The 17584-nt window shown below is 35.1% G+C and overlaps 1 protein-coding gene and 1 pseudogene across 8 annotated transcripts in view; one reads left to right on the top strand and one right to left on the bottom strand.

The window, feature by feature from the left end:
- ANGPT1 (angiopoietin 1) overlaps nt 1–17584 on the top strand; it is a 356306-nt gene that overhangs the window by 10360 nt on the left and 328362 nt on the right. The window lies entirely within an intron of this gene.
- LOC140604371 (U2 spliceosomal RNA) lies at nt 4170–4292 on the bottom strand (annotated as a pseudogene).

The raw sequence follows: 17584 nt of genomic DNA, 5'->3' as shown, positions 1-17584 counted from the left end.
AGAACCAGGAATAGCATAATTGATTCAAGTTAAAACCTTTCAAATGATTTCCATGAAGAACTTTCTTCCTAAACCCAAAGAGGATTTAATATCATATTCAAATTCTCTCAGTTCCACAAACATGCCAAACTCTTCTTTCTGCAAGGGCATTTGTCATCCCGCTCTCAGAGCAGTCTTTCACCCAACAATTTGTTCTACTAATTTTCTCATTTTGCACCAGAAGTATAGGATCAAGCCAAGGCATCCATGATTACTAAGATTGTATTCACCCTAATTCATATCTATAGATTTTGGAGTTCTGGAGTGGGAACCTTCTGTATTCTTCCTTACTTTGTGGCACAAACATCTAGATTCGTTGTATGTGGAGATTTGTTTCAGGTTGTCTGCTGTTGGCTTCTCAATCTTGTTTTCTAAAATATTAAGTATTCTCCCAGAAGGTAAGGTTAATATGTTCAGTGGGAACACACTCAAGGTTAATATGTTCAGTGGGAACACACTGAAAAAAGAAAGCTGCTGTCTTACATGGTTGCTGCTAAGAAAAGCTCCTCAAATCAGTCGTAAACTTATAATTCCAGTCCTTGAAGTAGCATCCTTTTGTGATCCTACTAAGATTGCAGAAATAGTGCAGTGGTGATTCCTTTATAAATAGTACTGACATAAGAATTTTGTATGGACTATTTCAATTAAATACATTGTAAGACTTGGTATTCATGCCTAGAGTCTGAATGTGAATTATAAATATAGCCATAATGAAATACTATTTACAAATCTTCCTTTATAACTTTATAGCTAAAAAATAAACTATGGATTTAGGTTTGTAATCAGTTCTTTGGGGCAGGCTATAGCTCATTAATAACAATGAAAGACAAAGCTTTGACTTTGAATATATGTTAATGTATGATACTGAGTACATGTTAATCTCTCTTTTCCTCTTTGTGCTTGTAAATGTATACTTAATGTCTTGTAAGTTATAATTTTTAAATTAATCTTTTGCATGTTTTTTTTACATTAGCCTCTCACTATTTAAAATGCCAGTACACTTATCTAGAATTATATAACAATTTCAGTAGTGGGGTAAACAAAGCCATTGAAAATTCCTGGTGGTCTGCATATTACTTTTCTTTTTTTTTTTGCATATTACTTTTTTACATTGAATTTTGCATATCTAATATCTCTTAAGCTATTACACCAAATCCTAGTAATTAAAGATGAACAGGATAATAGTTGTTTGCTCAGTTTTGCTCCCATACAGAGTGATTCCCTCTACTGTATTTTCTACTGGTTCATCTTATTATATTTACATGATTTAAAGGAGGAGGTGCTACTATTCCCAGAAGAGAATGTTCCCTGATGAAGAGTGTCAAAGAGAAAGAGCATATAGAATTTGAGATGAACTTTTGGGTTCCAGTTTCAGCTCAACTGCTTATTAGTAGAATAGTCATTTAATTATCTGTGAAAACTAGGAACTTTACAAGTTTACAGAAGGGGCCAAATGAAATGCTATATAAGAAGATATTTGGTAAAGGTGCCTGAGTGGCTTAGGCAATTAAGCATCTGCCTTCAGCTCATGGGATTGGGCTCCAGGGAGCTGTGATAGAGCTCCATGTTGGACTCCCTGCTCGACAGGGAGCCTGCTTCTCCCTCTCCCTCTGCTTGTGCTTTCTCTGTGTCAGATAAGTGAAATAAATAAATAAATAAATAAATAAATAAATAAATAAATAAATAAATAAATAAAATCTTAAAAAAAGGTTTTTGGTAAAGTGCTAGCTGTATGTTAATATCAATTATTTAGCCTATTTTAACCTATTTTTTTCCTATATTCCATTAAATGAAACTTTATAGCATGCTTTCTGAACAAGAGTGATATTGCTCCTGAGTAAAAATAAGTTCTTAAAGGAGGCAAAAAAAAAAAAGTTTTACTCTCTATGTACAGCACATACATAAATACATCACATAAATATATATATGGTATATTTGTGATATTAAAATTTTATGAGGAGGGTAATAATGGAAGAAATGTCTAAGAAGGCTTGTGGGGGGTGGTGGTGATAGTACAAAAAAAGTTGAGAAACTACTCCGTAGTGTTGTAAAACAGACATAAATCTCAGTCTACAGATTTAATGTGAAATAAATGTAATTTCTTATTGTTTATTCTCTGTAAGCAAACTTTTTTCAAAAGATTTTCTTTATTTATTCATGAGAGACACACAGAGAAAAGAGGCAGAGACATAGGTAGAGGAAGAAGTACTGATGTGGGACTTGACCCTGGGATCACACCCTGAGCCAAAGGCAGACCATTGAGCCACCCAGGCATCCCAAACTTTTTTTTTTTTTTTTTTAATTTCATGGTCCCCTATTTGCCAGGAGGAATAGATGTTACCTGAGAAATTCAGAGTTTCAGTGCTCTTACTTCCCTGATTCCCAGAATCCTATCAGTGTGCTAGGGAGCTTATGTAATAGTAAGATTTGGGAGCATTCACTCTTTGAATTTCCAGAGTCTTGGAGTTGGTCCTCTCTCAGCTATTTATCCACCTCTCTGGAGGGCACAGAGCAAGACTGGCTGCTTTCTTGCTACTCTAGAGCTATAGGAAACTTGACAGAGCTCTCAGAGGCCTTCTGCCTAGATTCTCCCTCTGGGTAGTTTTGCTCTCTGTTCACTTTTTTGAACACGAGAAATCTAGAGATTTTGTCCATGTTTTTGGGCTTTATCCAAATAGAGTAGCCAAAGATTCCTATGTTTTCAGATTCCTCAAAATTTTACTGATCTCTTTATCTTAACCACTGCCCCACCCCATGGTTCAGCCTAGGGATAGAGGGTGGAGTGGAGTATGCAGAGTATAATTCCATTTTGGGAAAACATTCTCAAAGCTATTATCCCTTCCAGGTGTTTTAGGAATGTATTTTTTTTTTAAGATTTTATTTATTTATTCATGAGAGACACACAGAGAGAAAGAGGCAGAGACACAGGCAGAGGGAGAAGCAGGCCCCATGCAGGGAGCCCAACATGGAACTCCATCCCGGGACTCCAGGATCACGCCCTGGGCCGAAGGCAGGCGCTAAACCGCTGAGCCACCCAGGGATCCCCTAGGAATGTATTTTTAAGCTTAAAGGACAAAATTTATCTCGTTGTATTAAGTCTTTTATTGTAATAACCCTATCCTACAAAATGGTTGCTTCATGATACAATTTAATGGGGAAGGGCCCCTATGTAAAATGAAAATATATGGGTATGTGGGTGATGAATATATGCAGGGGGCACATTAGATTTTTCTAAACAGTTATTTCAGGGTATTTTCCTCACTTTGTTAATTCATCATGTAGCAAATCATTTGTTTTAAAATAACTTAATTGAGATATAATTTACATAAATAAAATATACCCTTTGTAAGGGTGTGATTGAATAATTTTTTTTAACTTATATGGTTGTGCAACCATAGCCACCACTCAATTTTAGAACTTTTCCATCACTCTCCATAAATTCTCAAAAGACTATTTCAGATCAGGCCTAGTGGGATCAGTACTTCATTCCATTTTACTGCTGAATAGTATCCCAGTGAAATAGTAGTTTGTGGATATACCACAGTTTGTTTATCCATTGACCAGTTGATAGACATTTTAATTATTTCCAGCTTTTGGCTATGGTCAATACGACTCCTATGAACAGTCACATAGAAGTCTTTGGATGTAAATTTTCCTTTCTCTTGGGTAGATTTCTAGGAAAGGATTTGCTGGTTCATGTGTTAAGTTTATGGTTAACATTTTTCAGGAACTGCCAAACTTTTCCAAAGAGGCAGTACTCTTACATTCCCACCAGCATGTATGAGGGTTCCAGTTTGTTTACATCCTTGTCAACACTTGGTATTATAGGTCTTTAAATTACAGTTATTTTGGTGTGTGTGGTGTTTGTCATTGTGGTTCTAACTTGTATTTTTCTAACAACTAATTAAATGAATATTTTTCATGTGCTTATTAGCTGTTAACATATTTTCCTGGCAAACTACTCAAGTCTTCTGCTCATTTTTAAATTGGGTTGTTTTTTTTTTTAATATTGAGTTGTATGATTTATATATATGTATATATATATTTTTTTAAATTTTTCTTGGTATAAGTCTTTTATCAGATATGTAGATTTCAAATAGTTTCTTCCAGTCTGTGACTTTTCAATTTTTTAATAGTATCTTTAGATAAACAAAAGTTTTTAGTTCTAATGAAGTCCAGTTTGTCAGAGCTTTTTATTAAACTGATAAGAACAGATACTACACTTGATCTTAGCCAAAAGGCCGAGAAGCAATTGTCAGAGCTTTTTAAAATGGCTTGTGTGTCTGCTGTCATGTCTAAGAATGCTTTGTCTAACCCAAGATTATGAAGATTTTTCTCTCATATTTTCTTCTATAGATTTTATAGTTTTAGCTCTTATATTTCAGTTTCTGATATATTTTGATTTAATTTTATGTATAGTTATAATATGGGGTCTAAATTTTAATTTTTTATCTTATTATTTGCAAATGTATTTCCAATTGTCCCAAATGTCCTAGTACCATTTTTTTGTTTGTTTGTTTTAGACTGTGCTTTCTCCACTGAACTGACTTTGTGGCACTGTTGTAGAAAACCAAATGGGCATAAATGTAAGGACAGTTTTGTTTTATTGATCTGTCTGCCTCTCAATACAACATTATCACATTGTTTTAGTCATTATTACTGTGTAGTAAGGTTTGATACCAGGTAATCTAAATTCTCCAATTTTATTCTTTTTCAAAATTGTTTTGGCTATTCTATGTCTTTTGCATGTCCATATAAATTTTTAAATCAGCATGTTAGTTTCTACAGAAAGGATTGCTGGGATTTTAATGAGAATTATCGTTAATCTATAGATCAATTTGTGTAGATATGAAATTTTTATAATATTGGGTCTTCTGTGAACATCAAATTTCTAATTATTTTGACTAAATTTCTTTCTGAAATGTTTTATATTTCTCAATTTACAAATCTTTACTTTCTTTTGTTAAAAGTATTCTTAAATATTTTATCTTTTCTTGCTGCTATTGTATATGTAATTGTTTCCTTGCTTTTATTTTCATATTGTTCTCTGGTGATGTTAATGTTTACTACTCAAGCGCCCATCTGCCCCTCATCCTAAAACTCTCTATTGAGTCTCTGGCTAGTTTACCAGTTCATCGTTTGCCTCAGACAGGACCATAGCCTCAGACTAGTGGAGCTGCTGTCTGTCACTCTTTGCTTGCCACCAGGGTCACCACTTTAACTGTCAACACTTCGTATCAAAGGAGTTCATTCTGGCAGAATCAGCAAAACTAAATGATTGGTTTTGGCAGTTTTGCTCAACTATACAGTTGGTTTTCTATCAGGCCGAAAGTTGGGAACAATTTATTTTTATATTATTTTTTTCTCTAAATTAGTTTCAATACTTAAAAGGTTAGCTATTTTGTGCTTAGGAACTCTTTCTTACACTTTTTTTTTGTTGTTTAGAACTTTAAAAATGAGAATGAGGTAGATATATTTTATAATTTTTGCTAAGTAAAACAACTGCAAAAATATATTTTATTTCTTGTATATGTTCATGGGTATTTTGTGATATTTGAAGGACAGAAGTCACTGGTGAATAACCAAAAGTAATCACACACTAAGGTCACTCAGTGTTAATTAGGTGAGGTCATTTTTAATATAACAAGTAGCTGGTATTTTTCAATGGTTTATTTCTCTTTTGAAAATTTCAAATTTTCTACTTCAATGTTTAAAGAGCTGTCATAATTTCAATATTTATTCTAAAAATGAGGATTCCCAGCTTCTTAGCTGTATAAATGACTCATTATATGACTATGCTCCAAAAATCCACATGTGTGGATATAGATACTAAGCCGGAAGTGTTTATACAAGTTTTATTTTACTTCAGTATTTGCATTTATTGAGATTAATAATATTGTATCATCTTTGGGCCTAAGTTTTGAATTCTAGAGTTAACATAATTTGCTTTATTCTTGATTAAATTTTAAGTCATTTGAATGTAGATACCAGAGTCTTTTAACAATAATTCTCTAATAGTACCCTTCTCTAATAGTACCCTTACTTATATAAGTAAACTCAATATATTCATTTTCCACTCCATTCAATCACACACTGTAGAAGTATCACATGTCCCATTATGAAAAATTAGAAACAAAAGATAAAGTAGATATTAAAGTAAATATATAAAAATCAATAGCTTTTCCCTCATCTAATAAACAGGTATTTATTTAGTACCTACATTATACCACTCACTAAGCTAAATGCTGGTGGTGGTAAACAATAAACATTATCCCTGTGCTCGGGGATAATGTGTGTTCGGGGATTTTGTTTCCTAAGGAGACAGATAATCAGCAAATGAACAAATAAATAATTCAAACCATTTACTACGAAAGGAATTACCTAGGTGAAACAACAAAATAATGGGAAAATCTATTTTGGTAAGATGGTTCAGAGGAAAGATTTTTCACATTTCCCCCCATTGTTTCACTATTTCACTTTTTAAAAATTATTATTTAACATTTTTATTTGAAATAATTTCAAACTTTCAAAAAATTTCAAATATAACCACAAGAAATATCTGTATACATTTGTTCAGATGTGTGTAATACTATTATATCATTCTCTATTCTATTCTATCATTTGTTCTCTAAATCTACCTTTTTATGTTCATCTATCTATATACTACATAATTTGTTTTTCTGAGTCATTTAAATCTGCTTCCATTGTGGGTCTTTATTTATTTTTTTTAAAAGATTTTACTTATTTATTTGACAGATCAAGCAAGCACAAGCAGGGGGAGCAACAGAGGGAGAGGGAGAAGCAAGCTCCCTCACTGAACAGAGAGCCCACTCTAGGACCCTGGGATCATGACCTGAGCCAAAGGCAGATGTTTAACCCACTGAGCCACCTAGTGCCCTGTCAATTGTTTAGTGTGTACTTCGAAGAAGAAGAATATTCTATTATATAGTCACAGTAGATTTTTCAACTTGAGGAAAATTAACATTGAGGAAACAATGTTTCTCTAAACTAGTATTTCTATTCCTATTTTGTCAGTTGACCTAATACTATCCTATATGTAGTATTTTCTCTCTCTTTTCTATTATGAGATCCCACCTAGGATAAGATGATGCATTTAGTTGTCCTGGCTCTTTAGCTTCTTTTACCCTGGAAAATTTTCACAGTTTTTCCTTGTCTTTTGTGACATTGACATTTGGAAGACTATCTGCTCCCCCACCTTTTTTGAATAGAACATTCCTTACTTTGAGTTTGTCTGATACTTCCTCATGATTAAATTCTAGTAACTACAAAGCAATCTACAGGAAGACATTTTAAGACCATGCACATATCCTTCTCAGCAAAATATTCCTTTGAATTTAGCATCCATTGACATTTATTCAGTCTCTACTGTGATTGTTGTAAAATGTTGTAAAATGTAAAATGTAAAATAATGATTTTTTTATTCCCACTGCTCCCCTCATATCATTCCAGTCAACATTTGTCATTCTCCTGTAAGCAAAGTTCTTCTCCATTCATTTATTTATCTTATTATTATTGGTATGGATTTGTAAGTTTCTGTTTTTCCAATGGTTTATAATTAATTACTGACCTTAATTAATTTGATGCTTAAATGGTCTCAGATTTGGCCAGTGGGAACATCTTCATTCTAGCTCCTGTGTCCTTATGACAACCATCTTTTTAACATTTCTTTCTTTCTTTCTTTCTTTCTTTCTTTCTTTCTTTCTTTCTTTCTTTCTTTCTTTCCTTCTTTCTTTCTTTTTTTTTTTTTTTTTTACCACTTCTTTATTTTCTGGCACTATAAGATGTTTCAGGCTCATCTTGTTACTACCCTGTGTTAGCCCTGACATCAGTCATTTCTCCAGAAAGCCTGCTCAGTAGGTCCCATGTAAGTGAGAAACAACCAGCTATGAGAAACATCGGCCATTTGATTTTAAGATCAGCATTTAAAATAAAAATTATATGTAACCAAAATTACCCCCTGAAATCTCTTAGGAAGGCCAACACATCTTCTAAATGCTAATAGAATATAGGAAAATAGAGCAAAAAGGCAGATTTCATGTTAGCAAGTGAAAACTTGGTAAACAATTGGGATATTTGTAATAACCTGGTATGGTACTAGACTCAGCAGATATAGTAATAGAAAAGGCTGAAACAAACTCAACAGTAATCTTTTAAAAAGGACAGAATCACTGATTTCTAGATTATTTATTGCTTAATGCAAGTTTGGGCTTTTTTTCTCTCATTGAGCAGAATTCATTTAAATGGAACAGATTAAAGTGTTAATGTCAAAAATCAAATGTTAAAAGAAAAAAGTTACATATCAATATTTATTGAACTCAAGATTATCAAGGGTTTTTTGTATACAAGAAAAGAGAAACACTCAAATAATATTTATTGAATTGTTATTCATTTATACAAATGTTTCACCTTTCTCACAATTATTTTCTAAAAGCTGATTATTTCACAAACCTTGGAATAAAATATTCTATTTTTAAAAAGAGAAGAGACTTCATATACATCACAAATGTTTCTGTGGAGCCTGCACTTTCTGTGCACATACCTTCTTAGCTTTATGTCCACTGTCTCCTTTGCTCATTTTATTCCCAATGGCTAGAACTGTGCCCAGCACATGGTAGGGCCTGGATAAATATTTTCTGAGTGAATGAATCAACAACTTAAGGGAGCTGGAATAAATTATTTGTACATGCCCTTCCAACTTGCAGGATTAAAGTGAAGGCTTTCTGACTTCAGGCCCAGATTGATTTCTATACAATGTCTGTCATCTAATGGCTACTTACTTTATATCTGTGCCCTGATATTAGCTGAGATGAGTATCCACAAGCACATATTATTAATAATAATTGGAGCCTGCCTTTGCTTGTCCTGGCATTAATTTATATACACGTTTTCTAATGGACTAAATGGTGAAGAGGCCCGAGGACCATTTCAGTATTTCAAAGAAAATGTGATTTTAACCTTTTTCAGATTTCTGAATATCTTGTGCACTCATATCCTCAAGGTGACTATAGTTTGGGGCGGGGGGAAGATTAGAAATTACTTTGGAACCCTAGGATCACAAATGTTACTGGTTTCTGTTCTTCAGTAGTTGGGAATAATGACAACAAAGAAAAAGATTAAGGCTGACACCTTGGGCCCATGGGAATGCACTGGGGAGTTCCAGACCATCAGTGATTCCTGTAGAGATGTTGATTAGAAGGTGGCTTTATAACATATCCAATGAAAAGATTTCACAATTTTTTGTATGTGTTTGAATAGATGAATAATTATATCTGTTAGGAATAGTTATATTTACCTTTTAAAACACTGTTTCATCAGGTTAGACTAAATATGAGAGATTTTATCTAGTGTTTTTTTTTTATAGGTTGCAGTAATACCTAGCTTATATAAGTCATGCTTAATTTCTGCATTTGAGAAGTAAGGTGCTGTAGAACATGTGTGTGGGTGTCTGGTGCCCTCCCCATTATAAAAGCCTAATGCCATGAATTTTAAAATGTTACTGCTGATGTTGTATTATTTAACTCTTACAACAAAGCTTCTGGGCAGGCATTTTTGTGTTCCTTTAATAGATGAGAAACATAGGTCATGAAAAGCTCAGGCAACTTGTCCAAGGAGCACAGGCCTGTAAAATAGCAAAGCCAGGCTTATCTTCAGATCAGCTTGTAATGCTGCATGAGCTGCCCTTGATTTCTCATGACCATGAAGTGTTGATTGCCATGTGGTTATGATTTCAGCCTAAGAACCCAAGTGTATTTATTAAACATACATATTCTTTTAGATATAGAAGCCCACATCTTCATATATTCTCTGGCACTTGTTAAATGACATTATAAATTACACACATACACTTACACTCCTACTCTTTCCCTGAATGGAGAAGAGAGAAGAAAGGAGCAATATTGGGTATAAGACAGTAAGATCCCTAAGAAAGAAATATTTTTTAACATGATTACCTGTTGTTGCTAAAATACAGAAACTCATAAATTATAAAATATCCTTGATTCTCAGGTAACTTCATGTTAACTCAGATCTTTTGGGTCCTGGCTTAAAACCTGAAAAAGCTTTTGTGTAGGTAGAATAATGGCCCTCCAAAGATGTCCACATACTTATCCAGGATCCTGTGAATATGGTACTAACATGACAAAGGAGACTTCTACAGATGTGATTAAATTGAGAATCTTGAGATGGGGAAATTATCCTAGTGGGCCCAGTGTAATCCCTTTATAAAACTGAAAGAGGGAAGTAGAAGAGTGAAAGGAAGAGGAGATGTGACATTGAAGTGGTAATTTCATGTGCTAAGAAATGTGAACTTCTACCTTACCTCTACCCTATTTAATATTTATAATAGTATTTATTATACTGCATGAAACAATCTATTCATACTTTCATCATGGGCAACCTCTAGAAGCTGGAAAAGAAAAGGAATTGGATTCTCTCCTAGAGCCTCCGGATGGAGCACAGTGCTGATAGCCCATTTTGGACTTTGAACTTGAGAAGTATAAGATAATAAATTTTTGTTGTTTTAAGCCATTAAATTTGTGGCAATTTGTTAGAGCAGCAATAGGAGAATAATACAGCATCCTGCTGTGATTGTAATAAAATCCAAAGTCTTCAGCCTTCTCCCTAAGAGCCTTCAAGATCAGATCGCACTCAACTCCTGCCTCACATCTGAACTCTTGTGCTTTATAATTTGCTTTCCGCTAATGCTATACTGCTTAGAGTTGGTTTGCATAAATTCTTACCTTCTTTGTTTCCCGGTCTTGCTTTTCTCTGCCTCAGGTGTGCCTTCTTCCCCATTCTCTCTGTCAACCCCAGTCTATACCACAGCCAGGCTAGTCAGTACTTAGTTCAGATTTCATTCCTATGGGAAACCTTCCCAATACCATTTCTGTAACTCAATAAACATTCTCTTCTGTGCTCCCCATGATTTTGTGATTTATAAGAAATATATATTTGGTCATTCAGATGACCAAAATATATTTCACATATATATTTGGTTTTTATCCATGGTCTTGGCTCAAAGCTCCTAAAACCCTTTGAATGTCCTGTAATAAGAGCAATGAAGGTGTCTTTTGTTAGGCTTATGAAATGATTTCTGGGAAGCTTCTGGGTAACCTAAGGATAGGGGTATGGTTGTCAGGAGAATTAACCATATGATTAGAGGGTTGAAACTTTCAGCTCCCTTCCATCCTAACCTCTGGTAAGGGGAGAGGTGCTAGAGATTGAGTTCAGGTGCCAATGGCCAATGAGTTAATCTGTCATGATGATGTAATGAAACCTCCATAAAAACCCGAAAGGGCAGGGTTCAGAGAGTTTCCAGGTTGGTGAACATAGTGGACTGCTGGGAGAGTGACACCTGGAGTGGGCATGGAAGCTCTGTACCCTTTCTGTTTTTCTTGTACTATGCATCTTTTCCATCTAGCTATTATTATATTCTTTTATAATGAAGTGATAATTGAGTAAGTAAATGGATTTCCTGAGTTCTATGAATTGTTCTAGTAAATTAATGGAACCTAAAGAGGGGGTCATAGGAACTTCTGATATATGGCCAGGCTTGTGACTAGTGTCTGAAGTTGGGATGGGGAGCATACTTGTAGAACTGAACCCTTAACCTGTGGAATCTGATGCTATCTCCGGTAAATAGTGTTAGAATTGAATTGCACTGTACAATATCCAGTTGGCATTCAGAGAGTTTCTCAGTGGTGGCAGGGGTAAGTCCTCCCTCCATGAGTTGGAATTGGGATCCAGACCCTTTTACTACCTTACCTCTACCCTATTTAATATTTATGATAGCATCTATTATATTGCATGAAACAATCTATACATACTTTCATCATGATTTTGCCGTGAGGCCCAGCATAGTGCTGCCAGAATATAGTCAATGCTCATGAAATGTTTTCTGAATTGATGTGTTCAAGACATTTGTAAACTAAAGGTAACTGGGTTATTTATAACGGACAAAAGGCCTTCTTGGAGGTAGTCCTGAAAAGAGCAGCTGTAAAAAATGAATAATTTGACTGATAGCCTGTGCAACTGTCTCTCTTCTGGCACAGTGTTTATGCCTTTGATACATATAATATTGAGCTCTTATACAGTGAAAGGTATAGCATACCAACTCATGAAATAATCCACGTTCTGTAGCTCTTTATATCTGAACCATGAATGTATCACAACTAATGTATCCAGTATTGGCAATATGTGCAAACAGCTATAGGGAATTTCTTACATCTAGACTTCTTTTAAAAATTTGTTTCCATTTTAGTAGTATAGACAGAACATGGACAGTTTCAGGGAGAAGTGAGAGCCCTTGTCTCATCACAGTCCTAGAGCTGACTTCTTAAGTAAGGTGGCCAATTAAGGTACCCTTAAGGAAGGTAAAATCTGTGAAAGAGGGGTTTCACATAAGGGAAGGGTTAAGATCTGCTAGTGAAAACTTGCCATCCTCTACTTGCTACTTCAGAAAAGTCATGAGTAAGAGAAACCACACAGAAATTTAAAAAATAGTTTTCTGTTGGGAATATTTAAGTTAAATTATACTAAGCTTATAGTTGCAGCTGGTAAGAACAATTAAACAGATAAATCCTGGAATCAGGGACAGTTTGTTTATCAGCTTTCTTATCTGAGTCTGAGTTAGGTCCTCCAGTAAGTTTGAAAAGCTTTGATGCCTCAACATTATGTTTGCCAAAGTGGTGTCTATAATGAGCAGCCAAATTCTCTGTATTTCAGGCCTTTCTTTTAAACTGCTTTTGAATGAGACTGTCAAGTGTTGCATGCTGTATGTCAGTTAACACTTGGGGAGTGAAATTCACAAAGGGCACTTATTGTACCTTCACAACAAGGATATCTTTGCCAACACTTCAGAGCTATTTTAAGTTTTGGAGTTGTAAGTATCTCACTCTTCTTAGAAGTGATAGTAGTGACCCAGGATGCCTGGGTTTTAAGTGAGTTTGCACTTTCAAGACATGCTGGCACATGTTGGGATTTCAACTTCATTATCTGTCCAAGGAATTATGCCTTTTATTTAAGTTGCTTCCTTCATCTAAGAGGTTTAATAGTAACGATAATGACAAAGTAAGCAATGACAACATTTACTGATTGCTTATTACTTGATGTTGTAAGCATTTATCTGTATGATCTCATTGACTACACACTAGAACCAAGAGGTAGATATTATTATTAGGCCCACTTATAGATGAGAAAATTGAGGCTCAGAAAGATTAAGTAAAATGCCTAAGGAAATAGAACATAAATGGTGAAATTGAATGTGCCCCAAGGATCTCATGACTTGAGATCCTATACTTTGTATTTCTTTATTCTGAGAAAACAAGGCTGTCAAAGGAGGGGGTGGGGAAGGTGCATGTGTGGTTGGCAGGGTAGGCAAGGATCATATAAAAAATACTTAGGTACTAATTAAATCCTTTCTTTCTCAGTATTCCTCAGTGGAGTATAGTGCATGTGCGTGTGTGTGTATGTATTTTTTTAATGTATGTGTTTTCTCATTTTCCAGTTTCCTTGTGTGCTCAGAAAGGTTATGAGTACTGATAATCTGTATTTTATTCTGGTAATGAGATATTTGTATTTCTGTCTCTCTTGTAATCCATCCTTTTGGTAATGTTTGAAAAAACTATCAGTTTCTGCAGATTGGAGCTGAGAATTTAATATGTAGACAGCTCTTTACCCCTCTTGTTTCAAGCTGACCATGGACTCACTTTGTACATTGGTGCTTTTGAGAATAATGGAAAAATAAAGAAAAACAAAGAATAAAGGCAGGAGTCTAAAGACTGGGAAAATAAGCATCGAACTCATTTTGGAAACAATTGTGGATTGGCTTAAGTCTACAATGCCTACACATTTCCCTCTGCTTTCCATTCATCATTGTCATTAATTTCTTTCCTCATTTGCTAAACAGATGAATGGCAAGGAAGACAATAGAATTAAACTGGAACAAAAAGGCTCCTTTATCCCAGCTCCTCGGTGTTCCTTTCAGAATAGGGACGTTTAATGATGGGAGGTCCATCTGATTGTCTGAAGCCAATGCATTTCTACCTCAGTGGTCACTGCTTTCAGCAAAAGAAAAGGCTTATAAAGGGGTAAAGATCAAGTTAATTGACTGCTTTGAAGAGAATTAATCAGAGGAAAAGGGGGACACCACAAATTTATTTTCCCCTGTACAGGACTACATTATAAGCGCAGACCATACACTGCCTTGACTTATTTGGAAGACACAAACTTTTTTGTGTCCCTGTAGCTTTACTTCACCTCTAAAGACTTGTATGTCGTCTTCCAGAACCTGACCTATCTTTCCCTGGACCTGCTTGTTGTCTGTGTTATTTCTTTGCAGAACTGCTGTAGAGTCTATCTACTTTTCTCTTGTTGGCTTTATCTTACTAATTAGCTACCTAATTAATCTTCCTAAAGTACAGATTTGATTAGGATATTTTGCTGCTTAAAAAACTTTAATGGCTTACTATCATCTAAACAACAAAAGTCTGATTTTCTGGCTTAACCATCAGGACTTTCTATGACCTGACTCTGTTGTATCTTCCCAAATATTATCTGCCTCCCTGGTGTTTTTTGATTGATTGATTGATTGATTGATCAATTTTCTGGTTTCCTTGGCTTCTACCAAACTGAAACTTTGCTTTCCTACCATAAAGAGTAAGTTCCTCAAGGATAGGATTTTTGTCTGTTTTGTTTAGTGCTGTCTGTACTCTACACCAACAATAGTGGATGGTTCCTGGTAAGCACTGGAGAAATATATGATGAATTTATTGAATGAATAAATGGCCCTTTCCCACATTTCCCTGACTTTGTAATTTTGCTTATTTTTCTCATTCCCTAAATAAAGGTTTAAAACCTGTTAATAAGTCCACTCCCCCATTCAAATGGTATCAGATTAGCCAGAATAAATCTCTCCTTTCTCTGAGTTCCAACAATTCTTTATATTCTAGTAGTTCTCAATCATATCATGTTGTCACTTTTAATTGTAATTATTTAGGCATATAATTTATTTTATAACTTAAAGATCAGTAGAATAAAAAGCTTATTGAACAGAATATACATCTAAATTATTTTTATCTCCCTGTCTCTTCCCCTACAACAGTGGTCCTAAGATATTGCCTTCTCTGATAGATACTCAAAAGAGCACTTTGGTAAGAATTTTATGTTAATAGTGTCTCTATTCCATTAAAATAGTGAAAATCTTTGCAGGCAAAGATTTGTCTTTTAGTGTTCTTTTGTTATATCTCAGTCAACTATAGTTTGAATGAACTAAGATTTGTCTTATTAATAATTTTGAATTATTAAATATACTGTTAATAAACTATTCTCTGGAATTTTTGAAAATAAGTAATTTGCATGAAAATCCATAAAATGTACAACACCAAAAGTGAACTCTAACATAAACTACGTACTTTGGTGATAATGCTGTGACAATATAGATTCATTAGTTGTAACAACTATAGCACTCTGGTGGGGATGTTGATAATGGCAGACGATGTGCATGTTTGTGGGCAGAGACTATTTGACAGCTCTGTACCTACTTCTCAATTTTGCTGTGAACCTAAAACAGCTGTAAAATCTAAACTATATATAAAAAACAAAAACTAAAGCAAAAGAATCATTTATATACGTACCTCTTCCTTTATATTCTGCTGCCAAATTTTAAAACACACACACTCATAGGAAATTAATAATATTTATCATACTGGCTAACATTTTTTGAAATATTTTATTTACTTGACAAAGAGAGCACAAGCAGAGGGAGTGGCAGGCGGAGAGAGAGAGGGAGAAGCAGGCTCCCCCCTAATCAGGGAGCCCAACATGGGGCTCAGTCCCAGTACCCCGAGATCATGACCTGAGCCAAAGGCAGATGCTTAACTGACTGAGCCACCCAGGTGCCCATCTGACTAACTTTTTTTTTTTAAGATTTTATTTATTCATGAGAGACAGAGAGAGAGAGAGGCAGAGACACAGGCAGAGGGAGAAGCAGGCCCATGCACGAAGCTGACCTGGCGGTCCCAGGTCTCCAGGATCACGCCCTGGGCCAAAGGCGACACTAAACCGCTGGGCCACCAGGGCTGCCCCTGGCTAATATTTTTGATGCTTAGTCACATACTAATCATCTTCAACTTATGTGACAAGTAGGTCTTCATTTTGAGATAAGTATTAGAAAAGTTAAATAACTGGCTTACTTTAGAAGCTGCCCATTGGTGATACTGGAACCCAAATTCTGTAGTCTGACTTAGGAGTTGAGCATCCTAAACATCAGTCTGCTTTCCACAAGTCATGTAAGAAGTTCTCTGGAACTCTGTGCCCCTCTTTTGGCCTCTAACAACAAAACCTTCCTTCCAACACAAAGCTAAGGTGACTGAGGGACAAGAAGGTAGTAAAATATATCTCTTTGTCTTTGGTTTAAGCTTTCTATATATTTTGGGTAATAGAACAAAACAACACTAACTCTTATTTGGCTGAGGCTAATCTCATATATTTCCAGAGCATTTACTAATAGATTTGACAGTAATACCAATATACACATTTTTTTTCTGTGTTGCTGCTTCTTCAGCCTATATATTTAAATCTTTTTATTGTTTATAGGTATAACCTCTCGAAAAAAAAATGAGTAAAAGCAAGAATAAATGGAGAACAGTTCTTAGCAGTCACTTTTTAAGAACGATTTTATTTACTTATTCGTGAGAAACATGAATCCCATGCTCAACCACTGAGCCACCCAGGTGCCCCAGTAGTCACTTAAAAAAAATTATTGGGACATCTGGGTGACTCAGTGGTTGAGTGTCTGCCTTCAGCTCAGGGTGTGATCCCGGGGTCCTGGGATCAAGTCTTTTATCGGGCTCCCCATGGGAAGCCTGCTTCTCCCTCTGTTTATGTCTCTACCTCTCTCTCTCTGTATCTCTCATGAATGAATAAAACTTTAAAAATTTTTAAAAATAAATAAAAATAAAATTATTTATTTATTAGAGAGAGAGAGAGAATATGAGCAAAGAGGAGAGGCAGAGGCAGAAGGAGAAGCAGCCTCCCCACTGAGCAGGGAACCCGACATCGGTCTTGATCCCAGGACCATGGGACCTGAGCCGAAAGCAGCTGCTTAACCAACTGAGCCACCCAGGCACTGCTCAGCAAACACTTTTATCTAATAAAATAGATGCCTTCTAAATTTGAAACTGATTCTTAAGTTGGTTATCATCCTCAAGGGCATGCTTCTTCAGGAAAGAACATGTTTTTCTGCAGGCTCTCCTCCATTTGTTCCTACTACCCAAAGCAATAATCTATGCAGAGAATGTTGGCTTTAGCAATACTCTTTGTATTGATTATAATCAATTAAAGATTTCTGAAAATAAGATCCTCATGCAGTCCTTAATGAGTTGAAGTCTAGTTTTATGGTTTTGAAAGTAAATTATAGTGAGCATTTCAGTTTAAGATTTCCAAAAAGAAACTATAGAATTTCCAGTGCCTACATGATTATTCCTTTTCTCTAATTTCCTTAACTGTTCCATATGGGGGTATAATT

This window comes from Canis lupus, chromosome 14 (assembly GCF_048164855.1).
Source record: "Canis lupus baileyi chromosome 14, mCanLup2.hap1, whole genome shotgun sequence".
Taxonomy (NCBI): Eukaryota; Metazoa; Chordata; class Mammalia; order Carnivora; family Canidae; genus Canis; species Canis lupus.
This window is presented reverse-complemented; position numbering and strand designations above follow the sequence as displayed.